The 18,825-nt window shown below is 43.6% G+C and overlaps 1 protein-coding gene and 1 pseudogene across 2 annotated transcripts in view; both read left to right on the forward strand.

Annotated features, from left to right (window-relative positions):
• LOC143989178 (alpha-1,4-N-acetylglucosaminyltransferase-like) overlaps positions 1-9,085 on the forward strand; it is a 75,713-nt gene extending 66,628 nt beyond the window's left edge. For both annotated transcript variants that reach the window (XM_077489216.1, XM_077489217.1), the window contains exon 4: positions 8,757-9,085. The gene's annotated coding sequence lies outside the window, so the exon portion shown is untranslated. The remainder of the gene's footprint in view (positions 1-8,756) is intronic.
• A 7,570-nt stretch (positions 9,086-16,655) lies between these two features.
• Positions 16,656-17,526, forward strand: LOC143990337 (uncharacterized; annotated as a pseudogene).
• Positions 17,527-18,825: the final 1,299 nt, after the last annotated feature.

Here is an 18,825-nt window from a genome sequence, read left to right on the forward strand (position 1 = left end):
TTTAGCTCTCAGCATGTTGACAGTAATCAGCCATAACCAACCTTCAAAACAGAAGGCATATGCCACAAACAGGTTGATAGGTGTCTCTCTGGCCTTCCACAGTATATCTGCATTGATTAACTTCTTGCACCCCTGGGACTTAGGACTGTTTTACACCACAGAGGTGCCCCTAAAAACATGTAGCAGCACAGTGGCTCACAGGTTAGCACTTATGCCTAGCAGCACTGACTTTGAATTCCAATCCTGCTACCTGGCTAGAGGTTTGTATGTTGTGGTGTTAAAGTTTCTTTTACAGCAGTGCTAACATTTTTGATGGGTTTCACCTAATGGAACCCCAAGAAATCACATTACACACACACTTCTGGTGTGATGCTGCACACATATTTTAATTTTTAATTTTAAGTTTGTATGCTTATGATTAATGACAAATGCTCTTTGTCACCAATTTGTGTGAAGCACCCTTCACAAAGTTGTAATTTCCTGTTTTGGGCCCTCCACATACATGGGCTCACTGATCATGGGCAGAGCCTTTGACATGTGTTATTCCGAGCTTTACCCTGCACAGATATCAATGCTGAGACATTTTTTCATTTGGAAAGAGTGTGTATTCCTAATGAACAGGTGTGAGCACTTGAGGCCTACATGAAGAGACAGAATCAATTACACTGGTGGGTGTGTCCTTTACAGGGTGGGTGAGCAATCCTAGTTGGGTTAATTAAAGGCCTGCATTTGCCGCGGGTGTTTGGCCTAAGAACAGACCTGAATTTTTCTTTGCAGTATGTATATTGGGTTACAAATAGATATGGTTTTGGGGGGGGGGGGGTGCATAATCTCTGACCCATACCCCACTAAGACTGTTGTTTGATGATTGCTTCTAAATCTCACATGTTAGACTTACAACTGCTATGTAATTATTGAGAAGAAAAGCAAGGTTCCTGCTAATTAATTCCTGCTGTGTATGTCAATGTAGTGTAGCGCTGACATCCTTGCTTACTGATGTGATTATGCATGCTTTAATATGAGGTATATGGACATTACTGTGGTTTCGTACTAGAGCCATCTAGTGGACGAATATGGGTAACGCACCTGTTTATCATTTACCTCAGAACAACCTAAAGACTGGTACAGGAAGTGACTGTATGTTTGGATTCTGAAGGTTGAGCTCGTTACCCAGGAGTCCGCGTGTGACCTACCCATGAAAACTCTCTTACACAGTGCATGCTGGGTAGGGGATATAAGGCACAGCAGAGGCCATTTTAGGTCTCTTGGGATCACGTTACCTGCTTGTGCGGATCTGTGGAGGGGTGTCCAGAGAGGCAGCGGCTAACAGCTATTGCGGAGCGTCAGACTGCTCGCATTTGTGAGGTAATCTGACGGAACCTGAAAGAAGATAGCCGGATTGAGAAGGTCCAAGGGCACTCGGCGGAGAATCGGAGAACCGTATCGATTCAGCGGAGCGATACAGAGCATCTAGCCTAGCTGACGGCTGACAAGCTGCTGTCACGGACCAATGTGATCACACGGAACTCTGGTCCAGTTGGTGAGCAGGCTACGGCCCACCGTTTGTTAACTTTTGCACATAGTTAGACTCACTCATAGGCCTCGCTGGAATCTGTTGTTCCACGGAGGTGTAACTGAGCAACTGACATTGAGTAGGCTTGAGGCCTAGTTCACTTTAGCGCTCAAGTGTGATTACAAGTTCTTGGAACAATACCTGGAGCACTCTAAGTTAACTTTTGCCACTTACCCCTTTGGATTACAAATACCTGAGGAACCATTTAAGCTAGCGAAGAAAGAAGATAAAGGAGAAAGTACTTTGGGTGAGGCCTCACGTAGAACTTTAAGTAGCAGACAGGAAGGCGCATGTAGTCGCAGTGAAAAAAGACCATCGCACCGGTTGCACCTATGCACTGATAGAGTGGAGACAGGGTATCCCCGAAAACTTCCATGGTGCCAGTATAAAGTTGTCTGACAGAACAGAACTCCAACTGACACACCCAATCCAACAAGTTGGGGTTCATGGAAATTCACAGCCAGAGCAACAGTTGGCCGACCTGAAGAGAGAATATTGCGATATACAAGGAAAGTTTCAGGAGACCTCCAGATTAATGGCTGAGGGCATCAGTGAACCCCCCCCCCCCTTTTTCTGGAAGATCAGATGGATGAACAAGTAATGCTTAACCCTGTGAAGACACATAAAAGAGGCAACCGGGGCCGCTTGCAGGAAGTAATCATCCAGAAAGACTTCTGCATTGAGGGTCAGATAGGAGAAAAGGGACAGAAGGACAAGCTGTCCTACACCAGTCTTCTACACCAAGTAGAGTTGGGGTTACAGAAAGGATGCTTGGAGTCCGAAATCAAAGAGGCAGTAATTCATGCCATCAGCCCAGGTTCAAGTGTAAGAGACATGTTGGAAAAGAAGACTGGAATGGCCTTAAATCAGTTAATGAGAATACTGAAGAGCTACTATGAGGAGGAAGACACCGCTGAACTGTATCACAGATTGGTGAGCATAACTCAGGATGTCAAAGAGACTGCTCAGAACTTTCTATTCCGGGCTATTGAGCTTAAGGACTGCCTGCTGTCTGCAAGTCAGGAAGAGGAAGCTAGAGAACACTTTGGAGCAGAGTTAATCCAGAAGAAATTCCAGAGATCTGTGACTACAGGATTGAGGAATGATAATATAAAGATGGCTCTGAAACAGTATTTGGAAGATCTCTCCACTCCAGATGAAGTACTTATCGAGAAGATGAATGAAGCAGATAAGATGGAGAGGGACCAAAAACGGAGGAAGCTCCAATCCCTCAACGCTCCCAGGGTCAAAGTGCAGCAGGTAGATGTCCCCTCGGATACTTGGGAACTCAGTGTATTGACAGCAGGCACCGAACAAGGGTCATGCCTGTCGCCCTCTCTACCCATCTTTGGGCTGGAAAAGTTGCTTCAGACCCAGAAGGAGATACTGGAGATGATGGCAACGTTGATGACTTATCTAGCAAACACCCAGACAGAAGAGGCCTCCCCACAAAAAAGCTCGGGAAATCCCCAGCCGCCCCACGAAACCAATACAGAAAATCTGTTTCAAATGTGGAGGAGTAGGACATTTCAGACGAGTGTGCCCAAGCTCAGTAGCTGAGGCCAAGTTTAAAAATTCAGAGGGCCTCAGTGAAGGAGTCGACTGGGCGCCCAGTTGCTACAATTGAATCCACACTGACTCCCACGCCAAACATCTCGGAAGGTACGGAGAAACAATGGCGGAAGAGAAGGAGGCCCCCAAAACCTAGGGTGAAAGTACAAGCTGCCAAACAGGCCAAAAATACCACGTCTAGTAGGATACCTCCTAAGCTGGCAGGGCCCTCACCAATTGTTCCCATCCAAATTGAGGGGATTTATACAAAAGCTTTGCTGGACACAGGAGCTCAAGTGACCTTGCTCTACAGGGATTTGTACGACTGACATCTCAAGCACCTGCCGCTATAGAAATTGGAGAAACTAGAGATATGGGGGTTAGGCACTCAGAACTTCCCATATGATGGTTACCTGTCGGTCAGACTCACCTTTGACACAAGTACAGCAGAAGAGGCTGAGATGTTCGACACCTTGGTCGTGGTGTGCCCTCCCCCCCAGGTGCTGACAAAAGTTCCATCATTATTGGGACGAACACTGACTTGGTGAGAAAGCTTCTTACACTGCTTGTGCTCCAGAAGGGACCCCCCCTAATAAAATACATCCGATGTTGGCGCAGACATAACGAGACCCAAAGCAGGAAGAGGAGGCTCCTGAAGAGGGAGTGGGGAAAATCTGGCTCTTAGATAGGGGAGGAAATGAGTCGAGCCCAGTGAAGTTGTCAGCTTGAGGGCCTTTGTCAAGTTGAGCTGGAAAAAGCCAGGTCCCTTCCTTGTCCTCGAAGATACGAGAGGAAGACAACAGGGGGTTAGAACTCATCCCAGAAGTGTTACCCACTAGGGCTTTGAAGAGGACTCACGGCAAAGTTTCCGTCACTGTCCGGAACGTAGAAGCTGCATCAATGAGGGTGCCATCCAGATTACTGCTGGGGCAGGTTAGTCCAGCCACCCCAGTTTCAGTATGTAGCGTGAAGGAAGGATTGGCAACAGAGATCCCTCAAGAAGAGTTCTGTCTCAAGGACACGCCCCTTACTCCTGCCTGGAGGGAAAGAGCTAAGGCCCAACTTTTAAGATGGAGGGATGCTTTCTCAAAAAGTGAGTTTGATGTGGGATTAGCCATAAGTGCTACGCATCGAATTCGACTGGAGGAGGACAAGCCTTTCAGAGAAAGGGTCAGGCGAATCCCACTGGGAGATCTGGAAGACCTGCGAGAGCAACTGGCTGAGCTCAAGAGAACGGGCATTATCCGTGAGTCCAGGAGTCCTTATGCCTCCCCTATTGTGGTGGTGAGGAAGAAGAACAGGTCTCTACGCCTATGCATTGATTATAGGACCCTGAACCGGAGGACCATTCCTGACCAATACACCACACCCCGGATAGAAGATGCCCTGCAGAGCCTGTCGGGAGCGAAGTTGTTCAGTGTGCTGGACCTGAAAAGTGGGTATTATCAGATCCCCATGTGCCCTGAAGATAGAGAGAAGACTGCTTTCATCACCCCTGTGGGGTTCTTTGAGTTCAACTGGATGCCATAAGGACTGTCTGGGGCCCCAGCGACTTTCCAGAGATTGATGGAGAAAACAGTGGGAGACATGAACCTAATAGAAGCACTGGTCTACCTGGATGACATAATAGTGTTTGGAAGAATGTTGGAAGAACATGAAGAATGCCTGGAAAAGGTCCTGAAGAGACTTCATGAGGAAGGCCTGAAACTCTCTATGAGAAATGTCAATTCTACCAGCCCTCAGTGAATTATCTGGGACACATTGTGTCTGAAGAGGGAGTAGCGACTGATACCAAGAAGTTAGAAGCTGCCACTTCTTGGTCCAGGCCTACCAACGTAACTGAACTCAGGTCATTCTAAGGCCGCGTACACACGGGCGGACTATCCGTCCAACTAAGTCCGTCAGACAATCCGACAGACAGTCCATCCTACTTTTGAATGAACGCACTTGACCACACACGACGAACAGACAGTCCGCTGAAAGCTTGCGCGATGACGTGTACGGCACGTACGACGGGACTAGAAATTCGACGTCCAATACACTGCAATGCAACCTTCGGCCGTGTAAATCCTTTCTGAGCATGCGCCATACTTAGTCCGTCGAACTAGCCTACTCACGAGCGGACTGTCCGCTGAAACCAAGTTTGGACGTACAATATTACGGAAATTCCGAAACACTTAGTCCGCCAGACTGTCCGCTGAAAAAGTCCGCTGAAGCCCACACACGAGCGGATTGTCCGCTGAAACACGTTTCAGCGGACCAAGTCCGTCAGACAGTCCGCCCGTGTGTACGCGGCCTTAGGATTCTGCTCCTACTATAGAAGGTTAGTGGAAGGGTTCGCAAAGATAGCCCACCCACTCACTGAGCTTCTGAAGAATCAGGAAGAGGCTAATGAAAACCAAGACCAGTCGGCAAGGCCGAAAGAAGGGCCCAGGAAAAAAAAAGAGCATATCCAGGATCAGTGAACTCCAGAATGTGAAGAAGCCTTCAGACAGCTGAAGTGGAGCCTTACCACTGCTTCAGTCTTAGCCTATGCCGACCCTGCCAAGCCTTACGAACTACACGTAGATGCCAGCCAAGATGGCCTAGGAGGGGTGCTCTACCAGGAGCATGAAGGGCATCTGCAACCAATAGCCTATGTGAGCAGAAGTTTGATTCCAACTCATAAGCTTGAATTTCTGGCTCTGAAGTGGGCAGTGGTAGAAAAGCTGAAGGACTACCTGTACGGGGCTGAATTCGCAGTGAAGACGGACAACAACCCCCTTACTTACTTGCTCACCACTGTAAAGCTGGACGCCACTGGTCACAGGTGGCTAGCCGCTCTTTCTGCATTTACCTTCAGCCTGAAGTACAGACCAGGAGTGGGTAACCGAGATGCGGATGCCCGCCGGTCTCCCGGCGATCATGTCATGGAACCTCAGAACGAGGAAGTGCCTATGTAAACAAGGCATCTGGCTTGTGTCATGACAGATCACTGCTCCATGTTTTCGGGAGCAGTGATCGCTGTCAAGTAAATTGAAACCCATCCCCCCACAGTTAGAATGACTCCCTAGGACACACTTAACCCCTCCATCGCCCCCTAGTGGTTAACCCCTTCACTGCCAGTGCCATTTACACAGTAATCAGTGTATTTTTATAGCACTGATCGCTGTTTAAATGACAATGGTCCCAAAATATTGTCAAAAGTGTCCGATGTGTCCGCCATAATGTCGCAGTCCCAATAGAAATCACAGATCACCGCCATTACTAATAAATAGATAAATAAATAAAAATACCAAAAAACAAATCCCTATTTTGTAGACGCTATAACTTTTGTGCAAACCAATCAATATACACTTTTTCTACGATTTTTTACCAAAAATATGTAGAAGAATACATATCAGCCTAAACTGAGGAAAAAAAATGTTTTTCTATATATTTTTGGGGGATATTTATTATAGCAAAAAGTAAAAAATAATGCGTTTTTTTCAAAATTGTCACACTTTTTTGTTTATAGCACAACAAATAAAAAACACAGAGGTGATCAAATGCCACCAAAAGAAAGCTCTATTTGTGGGGAAAAAAGGACGTCAATTTTGTTTGGGTGCCATGACACACAACCGCGCAATTGTCAGTTAAAGCGAGGCAGTGCCAAATCGCAAAAAGTGCTCTGGTCAGAAAGGGGGTAAAATCTTCCCAGCCTGAAGCGGTTAATGTACCAAATGTTTATACAAATGTTGCAATAAAAGGTTGATTGTTTTTGCTTTAGGTTTGATTTTTGCAGACTATAAATAGATTATTTATGAGTGCAAATCATTCATACCCCTTCAAATCTGTATTAAATCTAGTTGCACACAAAAGTAGTTGAGCAAGTCCTTCATTAGAAAGTGTAATGGGGGAGGTGGAAGAAACCCCCCCCCCCCCCCCCCAAAAAAAAAAAAAAATCCTGCTCCAAAGCTGAAATTCAGAGCTCTACTAATTATTTTGTCAACTAGGGAAGCCATGAAATATGTCAACTAAATGTGAATTCTCTCTAAGCACCAGGTTAAGAAAAACATACCCCAAAAACTATTGTTTACAATACATTTGTTGTGGGGTTCCCCCGAAATCCATACCAGGCCCTTTGGAACACATATTGTGTTGCATGTGTTGCATAACTCTCCACATATGGTCGTGGAGAGTTATAATAGCATATATGCATTTTACCAATGGACAATTCTGCCCACTAATGGCTATCTTATAAGTGAAAAGGAAATGTAGTTTGTATTCAGATGTAGGAATTACCTTTTTTTTTTGGACGTTATTAAATGATGGTTAGTCATATTTCTGCTTTTCTGTAGCTTTAGAAGGAGGATTGGGAGAATTGTCTGTAACAGACATTTTGGTACTGATGGTTGAAGACTTTTCAGGGCAATCTCATAGGTGTGTAAGAGGATTATTTATTTTACTTTGGTTGCTCTCTTTCCTACTTCCTAATTGTCTTTGGACATTTTTATTCTCTATAGGGATACCTTGCTTGCAGGGCCGTCTTTAAGGCAGGGCAAAAGAAGCAGCTGCCATGGGCCCTGTTATTGTTGTGGGGCCCAAAGCAGCTGCCTCATATTTGCCAACTATCCTGATTTAGATTACCTCGCCCCTCAAGGGTTTTAGTCCTGTGCTGTGTCCCAGTATCTCAGTGTGAAGTGCGGCTACTAATGCTGCCTAGCTCTGCCCTATTGTGTACAGTTGACTCACGTGCCAGACCCTTTGTTTACATGTAAATTACCGTCATTCATATGTAAATAGTGGCGACATTTGTATGTAAATAGCGGCGACAGGCAGCATTGATATGTATATCATGCCCCCGAGGTCATATCCACAGTAATCTCTAGCAACCAATCAACAAGCAGAAATCATGTGCTGAAAATCTCTAACAACTAATTAGTGAGCCATAATGTGTGCTGTAACCTCTAGCAACCAGTCAGTGAGCGGTAATGATACACTGTAACCTCTAGCAACCAATCGCAATAGCTCCCTGATCTGATTCAGTAAACTGATTTCGAGTCTAGCTGCTATTTATTGTATGTCTAGGGGCATGTGGAGAGCGAAACTGCATGGGGGAGCCCCAATAAATATTTTCCCCAGGGTCCAATCGATGTTAAAGACGGCCCTGCTTGCTCGTCTCTCCCTGGATCCTTTGAAGCTTTCCCAAAGCCTAGGATAGTATACATGACTCCCCTTGCATAGTCCTATGTTAGGTAAATGTTATTGTTTGTGTACATGGTTATATTGAAAGAAAACAATATATGTAGGGTTAAGAAGGGGTTAATTGAAGAAGGCAGGTACTTCCCCTTCAGACCTGCTTATTGCCAGCTGAGTTGAAAACGTCAGAGAGGAGAAGTGTGTTTGGAGAGAGATGGCTGTTGAGCTATCAAAGCTGAGAGGAGCTTGAAGCTGTAAGGACCCCTGTTACCTATCTATGACTTGATCCTGCTAGTTGAGCTTGCCTGAACTGGGACTTTTCTATGCTATATGCTGTGGTTGGGATGCTGAGCATTATTTAACTAGTTCCCTACCACCATATTGTAAAATGATGGCGGCAGTGTCAGGGCTGGCTTCTCTGGGCTAGCTGCTCAGCTGTCGGCTAATTGCCAGCTCTAATCTCTCTCCACAGTAACCCAGCTGTTCCTGATGATGCTCATCTGACCTGCCAACTTAAAGGTGTCCAGCTCACTTCACATCTGCCTTCGCCTTGGTCACATCACAAGAAACCATCTCCTGTGTAAAGACTGGCTTGCTGACATCCCTTCTGGCTCCTTATCCTGCTTGCTGTTGCTCCACTTGGATCCCTGACTTCTGGCCTGGCTGATTACCCAATCTGGTTATTGAACTCTGGACTGGCTGACTACTCGATCCGGTTACTGGACTCCGGATATGCTTTGACTATGCTTACTCTATTTACATTTTTATTTTTTATTAATAAACAATTGTGATTCAATTGTACTTCTGTCTCGGTCTCATTCATGGATTCTGACAGGCAGGAACTGTACCTCCCTCCGGGTCATATGATGTCCTCTGCTTCCCGGCATTGTGGAGAGCGTGCGCTCGCCACATCGCCGGGGACCCGGTACGCTGGCCCGACAGCCACGACGTCCACCGGGCACCCGCGATTGCCTGGTAACAGAGCCGGGATGTGGATCTGTGTGAGTCCCCTCCCCCCACAGTTAGATTCAGCCCCTAGGACACACATTTAATCCCTGCAGCGCCCCCTAGTGTTAACCCCTTCCCTGACAGTCACATTTATACAGTAATCGGTGCATTTTTTATAGCAGCGATCGCTTTATAAATGTGAATGGTCCCAAAATAGTGTTAAACGTGTCCGATCTGTCACAGTCATGATAAAAATTGCAGCTCGCCACCATTAGTAGTAAATAAATAAATAAAAATGACAAATCTATCCCCCATTTTGTAGACGCTATAACTTTTGCGCAAACTAATCAATATACGCTTATTGGGATTTTTTTTACCAAAAATATGTAGAAGAATACATATCAGCCTAAACGGAGGAAAACATTTTTTTTTTTTTTTAAATGGGACATTTATAATAGCAAAAAGTAATAAATATTGTGTTTTTTTTTCAAAATTGATGCTTTTTTTTTGTTCATAGCACAAAAAATAAAAAACGCAGAAGTGATCAAACACCACCAAAAGAAAGCTCTATTTGTGGGGGGAAAAAATTATCAAAATTAAATCTGGGTACAACGTTGCATGGCCTTACAATTGTCATTCAAAATGTGACAGCGATGAAAGTTGAAAATTGCCCTGGGCAGGAAGGGGGTGAAAATGCCCTGTATTGAAGTGGTTAAAAAGGACTGTCTTATACTGTTAAGAGTTTTTGTGTTGCTTGAACTGCCTGTAAAAGACAAAGCTGATCAAATTTCTGTTGATTTTTGCTGAATAAAGCCTTTTAAGTTGACTTAACTGTCTGAGCCGGCTTGTCACCCCCTGATCCCTTAGAATAAATATATATACAGTGGTGTGAAAAAGTGTTTGCCCCCTTCCTCATTTCCTGTTCCTTTGCATGTTTGTCACACTTAAGTGTTTCGGAACATCAAACCAATTTAAACAATAGTCAAGGACAACACAAGTAAACACAAAATGCAATTTGTAAATGAAGGTGTTTATTATTAAAGGTGAAAAAAAATCCAAACCATCATGGCCCTGTGTGAAAAAGTGATTGCCCCCTAAACCTAATAACTGGTTGGGCCACCCTTAGCAGCAACAACTGCAACCAAGCGTTTGCGATAACGTGCAATGAGGCTTTTACAGCGTCCTGGAGGAATTTTGGCCCACTCATCTTTGCAGAATTGTCCTAATTCAGTTACATTAGAGGGTTTTCGAGCATGAACGGCCTTTTTAAGGTCATACCACAACATCTCAATAGGATTCAGGTCAGGACTTTGGCTAGGCCACTCCAAAGTCTTCATTTTGTTTTTCTTCAGCCATTCGGTGGTGGACTTGCTGGTGTGTTTAGGATCATTGTCCTGCTGCAGAACCCAAGTTCGTTTCAGCTTGAGTACACGAACAGATGGTCGGACATTCTCCTTCAGGATCTCTTGGTAGACAGCAGAATTCATAGTTCCTTTTATCACGGCAAGTCTTCCAGGTCCTGAAGCAGCAAAACAGCCCCAGACCATCACACTACCACCACCATATTTTACTGTTGGTATAATGTTCTTTTTATGAAATGCAGTGTTCCTTCTACGCCAGATATACTTGGACACACACCTTCCAAAGAGTTCCACTTTTGTCTCATCGGTCCACAGAATGTTGTCCCAAAAGTCTTGGGGATCATCAAGATGTGTTGTGGAGAAATTGAGACGAGCTTTGATGTTCTTTTTGCTCAGCAGTGGTTTTCTCCTTGGAACTCTGCCATGCAGGCCATTTTTGCCCAGTCTTTTCCTGATGGTGGAGGCATGAACGCTGACCTTAACTGAGGCAAGTGAGGCCTGCAGTTCCTTGGACGTTGTTGTGGGGTCTTTTGTGACCTCTTGGATGAGTCGTCGCTGCGCTCTTGGGGTAATTTTGGGCGGCCGGCCACTCCTGGGAAGGTTCACCACTGTTCCATGTCTTTGCCATTTGTGGATAATGGCTCTCACTGTGGTTCGCTGGATTCCCAAAGCTTTGGAAATGGCTTTATAACCCTTTCCAGACTGATAGATCTCAATTACTTTCTTTCTCAATTGTTCCTGAATTTCTTTGGGTCTCGGCATGATGTGTAGCTTTTAAGGATCTTCTGGTGGACCTTACTGTGTCAAGCAGCTCCTATTTAAGTGATGCCTTGATTGTGAACAGGTGTGGCAATAATCAGGCCTGGGTGTGGCTAGAGAAATTGAACTCAGGTGTGGACAACCACAGTTATAGTATGTTTTAACAAGGGGGGCAATCACTTTTTCACACAGGGCCATTATGGTTTGGATTTTTTTTCACTTTTAATAATAAACACCTTCATTTACAAATTGCATTTTGTGTTAACTTGTGTTGTCCTTGACTATTGTTTACATTGGTTTGATGTTCCGAAACACTTAAGTGTGACAAACATGCAAAGGAACAGGAAATGAGGAAGGGGGCAAACACTTTTTCACACCACTGTATATATATATATATATATATATATATATATATATATATATATATATATATATATATATATATATATATATAAAATTAGTATGCCTGAACCATCCTAGGAAAGCCTTTTTCACTTCATCATCAGTGCCGAAATGCTGACCCACAAGGAACTCGCGCATGCGCAGAACGGGGCGGCACTCCAGCTGATTTCCCGATCAGCTAGAGTAGCATCCTTTTTTTCAATGGGAAATACCATTTCTCTGGCACAATTTAATGGTATGCAAATAACGGAGGGACACCGTATTTGTCACTTTTTTGCCTCGCTGTGTTTACAGAGAGGCACAATCTGACATCTACGGTGTCCGTCCACTCTTTGTATAGCTTTCAACTGTGCCCGTGAAATGGTATCTCCCTTTGAAAAAACCCTCCTACAATGTGTGCATGTGCTATGGTGACGTCCCTCCAGCTGATCGGCAAATCAGCTTGAGTGCCCTTCCAGTCTGCGCATGAGCGGGCACTTTTTGACATAGGGCACAAATTGATAGAACAAGGGGTCCAAACAGGTGGAAATCACTCGGAGTGAGGTCTGGGCGGTAAGGGGGATATGCCAATACCTCCCAGTGAACATGTGTGCCATCAATAAATTAGTTTTGTTTAGTTCCATTCCGTTTCAAATTAGAATTAATTCGTATTTCGTAATTTGTGTCAGAAATTCAATTGGGATTCGTACAAAATACACATTTTCGTTAGGTTCGTTAACTTTTCGTAACAATTACGAATGTTCGTTATGATGAATTTATCTTTATGAGGGCCTCCCACCATCCCTGTGCTGACTTCCTGGGTTTTTTAACTGCATCATAACGCATAATCATAATTAACGAACATTCTTATTTTGTCCGATTCTGAATCTCCCATCAACTACCAGTACCATATTAAAAGAGGTCATCTTCCCAACCCTCACTCAGCAGCAGAAGAAAACCTCTGATTTACATTTCTGTTGTAATGGAATTTGGATACGAAATTCGTAAATGAAATTTAGTATTTCGTTCAAAACTCAGAAGCATAGAAATTCGTATTTCGGATCCTCCTGAATGTACAAATTTACGGAAATTCATACGACTTTTCGATTCATACGAAACTAATCGCACATGTCTACCTCCCAGCCTAGTTGCTGTAATGTTCACATAGTACGGTGAGCAGTATGAGCTTGTGCATTGGCTCAGGGAAACAGGACACCCTTATTGATCAAACCAGGCTGCTTTTTCCGCAGACGTGAATGCACATCACTCAGGACACGACAATAATATTCACTGTTGATAGTGGCACCATAGGGTAGAAAATCCACATAAATATAGCCATGTTTTTGGCACTTGCTATCACGCATAATCATAATTAACGAACAAAAAAAAAAAAAATTAAAAATGAAAATAAAAATAAATATAAAAACAAAAATAAAGTAAAAAACAGCTGCCAGCACTGCCCACACTTCCCCAAATGTGACAATCCAAACTGATATATCAAATGTGCGGCACTTAAATAGCTATACAACTAATAGACATGTGTAGCACAAATACAACAAATAACCAGAAAATATATCCTGTGATGCAAAGGTAATTAATAAATGTCCAAAAAAATAATGATATAATAAAGTGCTTGTGCTTGTCACCAAGAGCGTCTATCAAGCTACCGGAGAGTGGGTGGTGTAGATAGTCAGGAATTGGGTTGTGTAATATGTGACCTGCTTGTGTTAATCGTTAAGAATTTTACATTGTTCAATTTTTCTTTTGTGTGTTTCCTTTCCATTTCCCCTTCCAACCTTAAAGTTCAGGTACTTCATTTTTCTAGGACTGAAAGTGTTTTTTCTTTTCTTTCTTCCCAGACGATGAGGACATTGTCTAAATGGGAGGGGGGAGTATGTAGCGCCGGCTCCGGACGAGCATGCGCTATATGTTTTTGAAAATTAATATTCCTGAAACCACAGTTGGATTTTAGGGCTAATTTTGCTACATTATGGTTTCAGTGCCAGTCTGGCTGGATTGCACTGGGTTCTCCTTGGCAGCAGGTGTCGCTGTCACTGCTGACAAGTGGTAGAACGCAGTTTAGCTAGGCGTATTGAGTGCCACATTTTCTTGGAACCAGCCCAGTGGGAGTGTTCTCCTGCTGTGCACTCTGGAAGGTGGTATTTAAGGCACTGAGATCACATGCTTTGGGGTTCCGGTCCAGAAGATATGTTCTGTCTGTTTGGTGTTGGTGCTCCTGACCAGCCCCCATGGCCCTCCTGGCCTGGGGTGCCGATCCATGCAATTCCAAGTCTCGGGGCTGGATAGCCTGAGGCGAAGTAACTGCAGGGACAAGCCTGAATGGATACCGAGGCCTGAGGATTATAGGGTAGTCCGGTGCCGTCTCATCTAAGGAGAGGCCCAGCAACTGGAGAAGCTTCCAGGGGAGGACTCTTCGGGAGAAGGCCATGCACAAGACTGGCTTCTCGGAAGAAGCCTGGAGGCTCAGTTGAAGGACACTTCATGGATCTACACTAATACGGTATCGCCGGACCGGCTGAGAGATACTGGTACCATATGACAGTTCTCTAAATTTGTCTATGTCCCTTGGTTATGCTCAAGTCTGCGGCAGAGACTTTTCTCAAGTATTTCACATCCAAGTCTGTGGCAGAGACTTTACTTTACTTAACACCCTACCGGCTGCTAGGCCTAGTGAGAGGAGGTCTATCCGGAGGTTGTGAGAATCCAGCTGTGAAATGGTTATTCTCTGGATTTCTTCTATAAGAGACTTTCTATTTTTGCAGTCCAAAAGTACCTGAACTTCCTCCTAACCCTCTACCCTAAACTGAGAGATCTTGTTCCTATTTCAAATAAATAACCCGAAAGTAAGATCCAGTTTCAGTTTATGCATTTCTTTGAGCTATCTACCATGGGAAACCATAGACGGAGATGAGGTCAAGAAGATAACGGTAAGCCCAATAAAACCAGCAGCTCCTTCGGGGGTCAGTGCTACAAGTACAAAATGTTTAAAATATAACCATCTATTTAAAAGATGATTAAATGCTTACATTAAAGCAAAGTAAAAAGTGCATGGAATCATAAAAACAGTGGCATTTTCCACCTTTCATGTCACTTCCGGTCCGCTGTCTCCTCTGGCCATGACCTACGCATTGCGTCACGTCAAGTGACTTCCTCAGGGGAGCCCCTAAGGAAGTCACGTGAAATTTTTTGTTACACTAAGGAAGAATTCCCTTGCAAAGTGGACAGCCAATTTACCTTTAGTAAATTAAAGTGTTTGTTAACTTCCCCCAAAAAAAGATATCCTGGTACCTTAACCACTTCAGCCCCGGAGGATTTTACCCCCTTCCTTACCAGAGCACTTTTTGCGATTCGGCACTGCGTCGATTTAACTGACAATTGCGCGACCGTGAGACGTTGCACCCAAACAAAAAAAGAGCGACAAATTTGAAAAAAAAACGCAATATTTTTTACTTTTTACGATAATAAATATCCAATTAAAAAAAAAAACTAATTTTTTCCTCAGTATTCTTCTACATATTTTTGGTAAAAAAAAATTGCAATTAGCGATTATTGATTGGTTTGTGCAAAAGTTATAGCATCTACAAAATAGGGGATAGTTTTTTGGCATTTTCTTTTTTTTTTTTACTAGTAATGGCAGCAATCTGCGATTTTTTTTCGTGACTGTGACATTATGGAAGACACATCGGACACATTTTTGGGACCATTCACATTTACACAGCGATCGGTGCTATAAAATTACACTGGTTACTGTGTAAATGTGACTGGCAGGGAAGGGGTTAACACCAGGGGGCACTGCAGGGGTTAATATGTTCCCTATCAGAGTGGTTCTAACTGTAGGGGAAGGGGACTCACAAGGGGAGGAGACCGATTGGTGTTCCTCTGTACTGGGAACACACCACCGGTCTCCTCTCCACTGACAGGATGTGGATTTGTGTGTTTACATACACATATCCACGGTCCTGCTGTGTTCCCGGGCAATCGCGGTTGCAGTGGTTAAAGCAGATTAAACAGCCTAGTTCGAAATCTCCCCCCCCCCCGCTAAACTCTAAAAAAGCTGCCTGAGCCTGCCACTTCCTGTCTACCCCTCTCTGTACTGACCACAATAACCAGGGTTTCTGAGCCCTGACCACCGTGGTCAGTTTGCCTCCTTGTGTCATCCGCAGCCCTGCTCTCAGTCCTCCTCTCTTCCCCTCACCCCCTCCTCTCTGCCTGTCAGATCCTTGTTGAGTGTCTCTGTCTCCGCCCCCCCACCGCCATTAATACAAATACTAAACTTTTAAATGGTCACTGGCAGCCCCTCTATGATACTCAGGCATAGCAAACTATATATGTGTTTTCTAAAAACGAGGCTTGTAAATACGTATTTAGAGCTATCTTCAGGCCCGTCATGTGATTCACGGCCACTTTACAGCTCTGAGACAAGGCTTCTGCAGGAGAGCGTGAGCTGTCACGTGATTGCCCCGGCTGACGTCAGAGGAAGATCTTGGCCCCTCCTGCAGAAGCCATGTATCGGAGCTGAAAAGTGTCCGCGAGTCACGTGACCAGCCTGAAGATAGCTCTAAATAGCTACTTACAAGCCTCATTTTTAGAAAACATATATACAGTGTGCTATGCCTGAGTATCATGGGGGGGCTGGCATATACTTATACTTGTGCCTTAACAAACACTTTAACTCCAGAGTGTTCATACAATACTTTTACTATTCAAATAAAATATATTCAAATCTCATTTGGTTAACAGCTATAGACAGCGTGAATTTGGACATTTCAGTTTCATCATCTTTATTTGTATAAGTATAAATAGCTGAAATGTTTTGCATTGCCATTTGCCTTAATGTAGAATACTCAATGTAGGCATTACTTCCTATTCTATCTTTAAAGAGAATGGATTACATATCACTGATGGCTTCTTTCATGGAACACAATAAAGTTCAAGCTATAACCTTTATTGTTTCAGCTGCAGTTGTTTTTACAGCTGGAATAATTGTACATGTATTTTTCATAGTTGGGAACATCATTGATTTGATGAGAGGAAGACCACTAGCTTCTACTGACCAGATTATCACTTCCCTTGAGATATCAAGGGCCATCTTCTTGTTGACCTGCTTGTTGGACAGTTTTCAGAAGCTTCTATTAAAAAAGTCAGTGAAAGTCAGTATTCTTTTTCACTTTGTCCAGGTTATCTCTAACCTGTGTGTGGTTTCTGACTCTCCTCTCCATAGTCTTCTACTTAAAGATTCCAACTTTCACAATGTTTTCTTTCATATCTACAAGAGTTGTCCATCTGAACGTCGGTTCTGTGTTGATATCTACCAGTGAGGCCTCATTGAATATCTGGATCACTCACTTTGAACTTGCAAACAATGATACTCTTGATTTTACTTTTGATTTCACCCATCTAAAAGTTCAGCTGTTCTTATTGTGGAATATCATGGCATTTCTAATATACCTCTTGGTAGCTGTTTCTCTCATTGCCTATCTAGGTCTTCACATCTGAAGAATAAAATGTGAAGCAAAAATTACTCACATGGATTGCTACTACTATATCATTTACAACCATCTCCTTCTTCAGCTGTGGAGTCCACATAGGTATACATGCTAATCCAAACTATTCTTCTTCTTTTACTGATGTGGCATTGGTTTATATTATCGTAAATACTCTTCATTCTATTATCCTTATCTTTGCAGTGAACTGAAAAATCAGTTGTCCTGGATTCTCCAACAAGGGACCAAATGTTGGTGTGTTATTAGAGGTGCGGGAACCAGTTTTTGAGATCCAGTTGTTATAACCATTGAGGATTCTATTGGCTAATAGCACACAACAGTTCCTTAGATTTGATTCTAAAAATCTCTCAGATAATTGTTGTCTATTCTACTTTGGGAGAGCATTTGGGTTTTCGTTCAGTGCTTAGTCTTAAAGAAGAATTCCAGGTATGCTTATCATATACATAGGGGTTGATTTATTAAAACTGGAAAGTGCAAAATCTGGTGCAGCTCTACATAGAAACCATAGAAATCAGCTTCCAGGTTATTTTGTCAAAGCTTAATTGAAGAACCTGCAATTAGAAGTTAACTGGCTACCATGCACAACTGCATCAGATTTGGCACTCTCCAATCTTAATAAATCAACCCCGTAGTTAAATTGGTCGAGTTTGGACCAATGTAACTATGAATATGCCATGCCTGGCCAGTGCTCCTGGAAGCTGGAAATCACTGAAGTAGACAAATCTACTTCAGTGAATTCTACTTGCTTCTGGGTCCTACTCCAAGTGGCTGCTCTCCTGCTTACTGAACACAGTTAGGTGGCTTGACCATGCATTGGTCTTGTTGACTTCAGGATCTTAGATGGCTGGAGCATGGGAGTAAAGACATTTCAGAAACCATTCTAGCAGCACAGATAAGTGAAGGATCTGCTTTACCAAGTCCTTAGACCTAAACAAGCAATTAACTCCTGCAGTGCAGCCATAGTCCCGCTGCAAGGGACAATTTTTAAGTTTACTGAAGCTGGGCCCTTCCAGCCAACCTTATGCTCATATGCGGTATCACGGGAAGTTGGTCCTTATCTGTGGGGCCTCATATATGCGTATCTCTTTTCGTACTGGGAGCTCGCTGCGCACCATGCTCCCAGCACAAAGCCCAGGGTCTCATACTAATAATCGGGACCCGGGTCTCTTGTTTCCGGGTCATCTGATCATGGTGATCAGTCACTGTGAGCCCACCCTTATGTTTACTTCCTCTTCTGGATGAACCAAAAGATAAATTGTACCGTTAATTTCTTGCAGGAGAAGAATATATAAACAAACAAAAGTGTGTAAAAACAAAAACAAAATTAAAAATTAAGAATAATAAATAAATTAGAAAATAGAGAAACAAAGAGAGAAAAAAAAATAACTAGATCAAGGTTTGCCAGGGTAAATGTTAAGGTCAAGGCAAGGGTCAAAGGTCAAGGTCAGGGTAAAGGTTATGGTCAGCATATTTTGGATTTAAAAAAAAAATCTAATTAGTATCAGTTTCAGTTAGTGTATTTCGCCAGTGTGTTTTAGGTGGGATACCTCATTTTCTCCCCCCTTCT

This window comes from Lithobates pipiens, unplaced genomic scaffold (genome assembly GCF_037356315.1).
Source record: "Lithobates pipiens isolate NorthernLeopardFrog02 unplaced genomic scaffold, aLitPip1_a1.2 Scaffold_18, whole genome shotgun sequence".
NCBI classification, from domain to species: Eukaryota; Metazoa; Chordata; class Amphibia; order Anura; family Ranidae; genus Lithobates; species Lithobates pipiens.